Source organism: Aptenodytes forsteri, unplaced genomic scaffold (assembly GCF_000699145.1).
Source record: "Aptenodytes forsteri isolate BGI_AS27 unplaced genomic scaffold, ASM69914v1 Scaffold86, whole genome shotgun sequence".
NCBI classification, from domain to species: domain Eukaryota; kingdom Metazoa; phylum Chordata; class Aves; order Sphenisciformes; family Spheniscidae; genus Aptenodytes; species Aptenodytes forsteri.
Window position 1 is genome coordinate 564,395 of NW_008795715.1, and position 6,451 is coordinate 570,845.

At 49.3% G+C, this 6,451-nt stretch overlaps 1 protein-coding gene across 1 annotated transcript in view; it reads right to left on the reverse strand.

The window, feature by feature from the left end:
- RGS9 (regulator of G-protein signaling 9) overlaps positions 1–1,620 on the reverse strand; it is a 31,937-nt gene extending 30,317 nt beyond the window's left edge. The window contains exon 1 of the mRNA XM_019473190.1: positions 1,584–1,620. The gene's annotated coding sequence lies outside the window, so the exon portion shown is untranslated. The remainder of the gene's footprint in view (positions 1–1,583) is intronic.
- Between the last annotated feature and the right edge of the window lie 4,831 nt (positions 1,621–6,451).

Sequence of the window (6,451 nt, forward strand, 5' to 3'; positions counted from 1 at the left end):
CCTGGGCCTGGGCCTGTGCCTGGGCCTGGGCCTGGGCGAAGGAGGAAGGATGGGGCCGGGGCTGGGGCTGGGTGCAGGGGCCAGGCCTTGGGGTTGGGAGCAGGGGAGGGGGGGCTGATGGGTATAACATGGTTCTGGAAGGTGCTGGGTGCCTGTAGCTGTCCGTGTGAAGCGAGCTTGGTAGTCACACTGGAAACGGTCCTTACAAAAGGAGGGTGTTTGCGCAGAGCAGGTGGCGTTAGGGAGGGGGAGGCAGGAGCTGGCAGAGCCCCCACTCGCTGCTCTTCTCCGGAAGGAGGAGAATCCCTCCCCAAAACACTCCTAGTCTGGAGCCAGGGTAAAATCAAGGGCACCTAAGACCAAGCTGTTGTGACTAAGCGTTGTGTGTGTGCAAGAGGTAAGCAGTGCTTCAGGCACCTGCTCCTTGAATGCCACCAGCCTTGCTAAGCTCAGCTCAGCTCAGCTCAGCTGTGGATGCAGGAGCCAGCTGGGTGGTTTTTGGGGAGTCAGCTTTGCCATGAGGGGAAATTGTGACTTATGGTGACCAGAGGAAGACCACGGGGTTACACAGTGCTTCCTCACGATGGAGCTGTCTCATGCCAGTGGGTGGGGGAACAGTACCCGACTGGCAGCACTGGAAACCAAGAGCTCCGTTTCTCTGGTTTCTTCAGAAAACAGTGGAATTTCCTCCTGCTGCCCAGGGCTCGGCCTGCCAGCGCAGCCAGGCAGGAGGAGAGGAGTGGGTCCTCGCTCACGCAGAATCTAATTGTGCCAAGGCTCGTATGAGGCATTCCCAGGAATTCCTACCGGCCATGTGGGCATGTTGCCTTTTGCACATCGCACACCTACACATGCTGTGTGCCTACCTCCCTGCGCACCACACAGAGAGTAAGCACCCGTGGGAGCGTGCGCTCACACCTCAGCGTGCACGGAGTGCCATGTGTACGCGTACTGAGCAGGCACTGAGACCACGCTCTCCATGAGCCGCAGATCCCACCCAACGCTGCCAGCATGCTCCCGTGCATCCCATGGACACGCAGGCACAGGTCATGCAGGCACATTTATACCCCTCCATCCGCGTGCACACCACACGCTACACATCTGTGTTTCCAAGTCACACAGGGAGTGCCCACGCTTCCCACACATGTGCATAGCTGTTTCTCGGGGCAGTGCCTTCCCCGCCACGGTGTTTGTGACTGTTCTGACATTACAATCTGTGGTTCACACACTTGAGGAAAGCACGTTGGCTCTGAGCTCAGAGCAGAGCGCTTTTTCCATTCATAGTAATACCCTGAAGGCACAGGCTGCTTCCCCCGTTGCTTTGCTGCCTTCATGGAAGTGTTTTATCTTTATCTCTGTTCTTTCATAGTATCTGTGCAAGCCAGTGCTTTGGAAGGCCTTTCTCCTGTGTCTGCTCGGAGTCATTCCCATGTGAAATCCCCCCGTGAGTCACAGCAGCCACTGGATAACAGACACTCCTTACTTTCCAGAAGGCTTTTCCACCCTTCTCTGCTCTGTGCTGCTGACTTAACGATTACGAGTAACCTCTGTCATTCCACATGCTAGTATCAAAGTTATCATACCTCATGCTTCAGGGCATCAGCTGGTGGCCAAAAGGAGCAGGAGGAGAGTTCTCCACACGTTTGAAGTCTCTCATAATTCAAGAGTTGAGGTGCTGTTTGGTTCTTCATAACACAGCTCAGATCCCGGTGGCCCTCTGAAACTGCCAAGGTGACAGAAACTCCAGTAGCACAGACGGTCCTGGAGGCAAACAGCAGGAGAGAGGGGATATCAGAGTGGAGTCAGAAGAAGCAAGGGAAAGGACAGTGAAGGCACACAGGCATTTTGACGATGCTAGCTAATAAAAGTGATTCCATCTCTGTTTGACAGAGACAGATATTGGCAGGAGATTAGGATGTCTATACTTGTAAGTAATTCTTTTGGACATAGTATCAGGGTAAATAGCACACAAAAAGATGTAGCTTCATTTCTTGGTTTGGTAGGCAAACTGGGAAAACTTGTTACAAACTACGAATGGTTCCTCTGAACAGCTGTTTTCCTTCCCCCTTCCTGGGTGGTGGAAGGACTCAGAAGTGCTCTAGGTGAGGTGCAAACACTGGCCTAAGAAAAGGATCAGTCGCCACCAACTGCATGTGCCCCACATACTTAGAGGAGCAAAAATGGTCATTTCACCCCAAAATACTGATTTTAACAGTTCCACAGAGGGATATTGGTGTCTTATTAATTAGAAACATTTGAAAACTGGGTCTACAAATGAATTCGGAAAGAACAAAATTTCCTTGCAGGAGATACAGGAGAAATAGCTCTGAAGAGCTCAAGCTGAGGTGTGAACTCTTCAACCTTGCTGAGCTCCAAAGCTCCCGGTAATTTTAAATCCTGCTGATACACCACAGACATCCCCTCATAGATCAGGTGTGGATTTTTTTCTGTTTCTAGTCTTCTCTGACAAGCTAAAATAAAGCCTATGGGTATTTCTCTCTCCATTATAAAGCTGCTTCATGTCTTTGCTATAGAAGATGTCCAATGTAAATTCAGCTATGATAACATTTGTAAATGACCCAAACCACCAAACACAAGATCAGAGATGAACTGCATTTCACCTGCTGCCCAGGTGAACTACCCCAGCAGTTAATGTGCCACGGCAGGTCTGCCACGTGAAGCACAAGGCATTTAAATCAGATTATACAAGCTTGTAAAGGGCAGACACTCCTGGGCCTCTAATCACGAAACCTGCACTTGTGGAGAGCAAACAGTTCTACAGTCCCTGACACAGTCTGGCAGTTTTATGTGTGATTTTGTCGGTCAAGAAAGCAAGGGACTTGAATGGCGGGGGAGAGCGGCAGAGAGCGCCGGCAGCAGCTATGCAGACTCCCTGCTGATTTCTGGCTCCGCAAGTTAGTCCTGGCCTTTTTGCACCCCAAATACAGTGCTATTTACGTAACTGCAAGTTCATACCCTGCGCAGGAGGTACATGACGCTATAGTGAAAATACACTTGTGGTCAATGCATCAGAAGTCAATGGTGCAAGCCTGTGTGCTCTCCAGAGCCCACAGATCCCTCTCAGCCTGCACCCGAGGCCACGGATTGTGTCCCGGCCGGGGAAAGGTCTGGTGAGAATTGACTTTTGTCCCTCTGTTCTCCTTGTGAAGCCCCCGTAAGCCGTGATCATTCTCAACAAACCCGCTCACAATTCTCAACAGTTTCTCTTGTGGAAAGCACTGCAGAGGGAATCCCCCCTTTTTTTAAAGATCACATTTCCTACGTGGTTGCCCCTTCTTCACACATCAGAAGTTGAATCATGCAACACAAAAGGCATGTGGTGAGTAAACTACCTTTCTATCTAAGGAAACTGGGGACAGCCCTGAGGGGAAGGAAGGGGTAACATAAATGAAGCAACGAGAATGGTACTGTGAGCGTGGCAAGCTCAGGCTGAATTTCAGTACGCAGTTCCTTCCAGGAGGATTTCAAAGCAGTTTACAAAAAAAAAAAAAAAAAAAAAATGCAAACTGTGGCATAGAGAAAGACATGATTTAATCTCAGGTCTCCCAGCAAGGCAATAGTTAAAGCAATATCTCCAGAGTCCATTGTCCTGTCTGGCAGGGCAGGAGCACTCAAAATGAGAAGCTTCCTTAGCAGCCACATGGGAAGAGCTGTGAGCACGAATGGGCAGCATTTGCTTCCCGTCACTCCTGGACTTTCCAGGGACAGGAAAGCTAAGGAAAGAAGTGGCAAAGAGGAAGGAAAAAAGCAAAAGAGAGAAAGACCTTACGCACCCTGCCTTAGAGATGAAGCCTGGCTGCTGCGGCGAGAGGATGCAGCTGGGTTAACACCTGACCCACGACTGAGCTATTTGGCTTCCCCTGCTGAGCTGGATGACGCTGAGCCCACTTCAGTGTCCTCTCCAGGGATCAGCGTCATCCTCAGAGCAGGAATAGCCCTTCCCGCTCTGCAGCACACTGAGGGCCATGCCCCTGTGCCAGGAGATTGGGAATGGCATACCTAGGAGGTTTTGGAGGGCTCACCAGCCGCTGGGAACATGAAGGGTAGAGGAGGTAGGGCAGCGCTGGAAGGAGGCCAGGGACTACCCAAGACTTAGGTGACTTGGGCAGCTGGATATGTGGAATGACAGTATTTGAGAATGAGGTGACAAATCTGAGAGATCAGGGTGGCAGGAGGCAGGAGTGGCAGGGACCTGCGCCAAGAGGGACAGCAGGAAGCAGATGCCTGGTGCGTGATGGTTATGTGAGGCAGCTGGAGGGAGAGGCCAGAGCGAAGGGAGGCTTTAGCAAAGTCACCGGGTAGGCAAGTTCATGTGGGAAAGTGAAGTGAAAGGAGGAAAAAGAGGAAGGAAAAGGGCAAAACTGAGACTACCAGGGAGACCAATGGGAGATGGAAGCTGCCTTGAAAGGAAGCACAGGTAGCCCTAGGAGACACCTGTTTGTCCTGAAGCAGTTCTGGCCTCTGGTGAGGGATGCTCTGGGTTAGGAAGGTGATACTGCTGTTGGCAGACACCAGAAAACAGCTTTTACTCTTCATTCATTCATCCTTTATTGTTGAAGTCCGGGTTTTAGGTGCATCTCACTGCTGGCCTGGAAGGCAAGGACTCATTATGCCACCCTTGCGCAAGCTTGTCTGTTTATCATCTTCTCTGCTGCATGATTATGATTTTCTTAATCTGCTTCTACTGCTTACAGCATATGTTTTTTTGGTTATACTTCACTGGCAGGTGTTAATTAGCTTCTCAAAAAGTAGGCAACCAATATTGTTTCTATGTTTTGTTGTTGGCTTCCCTGTTTTTAACTCTCTCCTTCACTAAGAGGCAATAAATGTTCATCTTCCCTTAGCAAGGACGTTAAACTTTTTGAAGGAAAGCGCAAGTGCTGTTACCAGTTTCACTTTGCAGACAAGAAGCACAAAAGGAAAAACACTGGTAGGATTTTTATTCTCTGAAAACTACTTAACTCCAAGAGGAATTGTAGAAACTCGGGAGTCCTCTGCATCTCTGAAGGTGAGATGAGAGCTGTGTGAAGTCAGCAAAGATCACTGTTTTAAACCTTGGACTAGAGCTCAGAAATGACTGGCTTCCACATCTGTACCCAGACCACCAGGATGTGCTTGTTGGATGACTATATTAATTTTATACCACATCCTGCTCTCCTATGAGAAATGCTTTTTTTTTTTGTAAGGCCATATGGAATAGTTCATGTGGAATTTCTCTCCGTGTGGGGCCATCCTCTGTCTGAGGTGTGAACACCGATACTCGATCGCAGATTTTGAAGGAGGTCCTTCCAGTTGAGGCAGCGTGACATTTCCTTGTGCTAAACTCACCTCAAGAGTTTCCTCGGTCACTTCTTCCTTTTTCTAACTTAAGATTATTGTTAGAAAAAAAGCAGAAAAACATTGAGAGAAAAAGTCAGCAGGTACCAAAGGTAAGGAGATGTAAGGAGAACAAATGTTTAACGTAATCTTTGCATATGTAATTGCACGTATGTGATTTCCACACTATAAATAGCCATGTCAGGAAAGCACGACATGGACATACGTGCTTGCAACTGAGCTACACCACACATCTGTGTCCTTATGCCTACAGAACATAACCAGTGTGTCGGCGAGCAGGTACAAGACCACAGGCTTGCTGATCTGACCAACACATCTTACGTAACACTTCTCTGAATAGTTTTGAAAAATTGCATCAATAACCAAAGTAATACAAAAAGTTACTGTATCTTTTTGCCTTTCATCTTACGGACCGCATCTTCAGTCAGTGTATTTCTGTGTGGGGAGCAGTTGTATCACCTTGCAGTATGCTGGTGTAGTTGATGGCAAGTTAATTTTTTGCACAAATAACAAACAGGACGATTGTGCTCAGGGATGGGTCACACGAAGAGTCAGATTTTCAGTCCTTACTTATTATTTGCTCTACCCCTCATGTGAAGGGTTGCCAATATTTAGGAAAATTTTACTATTAAGCACTTGCAAATACTGTCTTTGTTTCTTTTAACTTAGTAACGGATAAAAAGTTCCACTCGCTTTTTATCACTCTGCCTGCATACAGCCTCCGCGTGAGGCCCAGAACCGGTGTGTTTGTTCAGCCTGGCGCCCTGTCCCAGCAGTACTGGAAGCCTCTTCTGAGAGGAGCAAAGAGGAAGTACGTGCCAAATTGTTCAAAGCGTTTTAGCGAAACTATTTTCTTTTTGTACCGAGAACAAAAACTGCTTAGCTGGCAAGCTTCATCCTGCCCCCCTGACCGAGAGCTGACCTCCCCCGGCCGCTCGCCTGTCAGCTTCCCTGCAGCGGCTGCGGGGCCGTGGCAGAGGTGCCGCCGCCGGGACCGGCTGAGCCTGGGCCTCATCTTCCCTCACGCGAGCCCACGCTTCGGTCCCGTTAACGGCTGCGAACGCGGCCCCGCCGGGAACGGAGGCGCGGGCGG